Source organism: Malurus melanocephalus, unplaced genomic scaffold (assembly GCF_030028575.1).
Source record: "Malurus melanocephalus ecotype Western Australia unplaced genomic scaffold, MMel_1.1 scaffold_137, whole genome shotgun sequence".
NCBI classification, from domain to species: Eukaryota; Metazoa; Chordata; class Aves; order Passeriformes; family Maluridae; genus Malurus; species Malurus melanocephalus.
Window position 1 is genome coordinate 1,748,108 of NW_026623369.1, and position 1,605 is coordinate 1,749,712.

The following is a 1,605-nucleotide window of genomic DNA, read 5'->3' on the forward strand; positions in this document are numbered from 1 at the left end:
AAGGCTGCTGGAGGGGGCGCTGGGTCCGACGGGGAAGGGGCTTTGCGCCGCGTCCACGCGTGTCTTYGTCGGAGGCAGAGGGAAAAGGCCCGCCGGCTGCCTGGATTATCCCACTGTTCCCCAACAGAGCCGCACACTCCGGGCGGAGCGGGCAGGGCCCAGGGCAGAGCCGCCGTGGGGTGGGGAATCAACGCACTCGTCCCACGCCGCGGCCCTTCCCGCGCTCCGCCACAGGCAGCGGGCCGAGCCCCTCACGAGTACAACCTTTGCCGGGGGCGGGAGGTGTCACTTTTTGCTGCTGGCGCGTAGAATCGGCTCCCGGCTGACGTGTTACGGCTYTTCCCGGGTGAAGAAGTCTCTGCGAAGCGCTGGGTATTCGGGGGGCTGTGCCCGGTGGGGCAGCGCGCCAGCACCCCCAGGGGATGGATTCCCCCCACCTTGACTCGCGATGGAAACCTCGCCCCGAGAGAGAAATGTCTAGCCCCAACTCTCATGCAAAGTGACTCTGCTCGCATCCCTCCCCGTGGCTCTTTTCATTAATTAGGGGCTGCAAAGAGTATGGGGGAGGGGGAAGCGGCTGGAAGCCACTAATTATTCAAACTTTGGAGRCAGCATCCAGATGAGCTGGGCCATCTCTTTAGGGCAGCATCCAGATGAGCAGGGCCATCTCTCTCTTTGTGACCTGTGTGTATCGGGCGGAGAATGATTATGCTACTGTGCAAAGCCTCCATTAAGAGATTTCATTTCATYATTACTCATTGCCTGCAGGATGTGTCCAGACTCCAGTGTGAGTAAACCAACATTTCCACGAAGAGAAACAATTTGCTGTGGCACGAGCGGGCCGTGAAAACCTGCCCCCGCCCCCAAGCAATAACCTTTTTAATTTCACTCAGCCGCAAACACATTTTTCCTAAGTGCCCCCTCGCGTTGTCCCCCCACCTCTGGTTTGTCACAGGTTTTTGAAATAACGCCCGTCTCCTGCAGCAACTTAATTTCGGCCTCGGGCGCTGCCGCGCCTCAGCTCCAGCCACCTCAAGGCTTGAGTCGCTCCTGAGCCTGCAGGAGAGAGGCTCGGTAGGACCTGCAGCGATGCTCCGGAATGCAGCTGGGCTGYTCCGGCCCCCGGCCGGCTTCCCTGCCCCGCTCCCCGCTGTCCAGCCCAGAGTGCGGTGTGAGAGGGAAGGAGGGAGAAATGCCCGCCCTGTGCCCCGGCGGYGCCGGGCAGTGGTCCCTAACCTCGGTCCCTCGCTCGCAGCAGCCTTTACCGTCTCCGTATCCCGGAACAGGAAAGTCCCAGTTCAGCTTGCCCCCATAAGATCCTGTCTCCCTCCTCCCGCTCCCCTCCCTCTGCCCCTTCCTGCCTTTGGCCCTTGCGAGAGGMGGCTCATCTCTCCTTGCGGGACGGGGCTGAGCCGCTCGGGGCAGCCGCCGAGGCGGTGGGGAATGGGGACTGGGCACTGGGGACCATCCGCCTGGGCTCAGCCCCCTGCCCGGAGCTAGCGGTCGGGCGCCCCGCGGGCAGGGCTGCCTTGAGCTCTCAGGGTTGGGCTGAAGTTAGTGCTTTTTTTCTTTTGTTTCTTTTTTTTTTTTTTTTTTTTTTTTTTT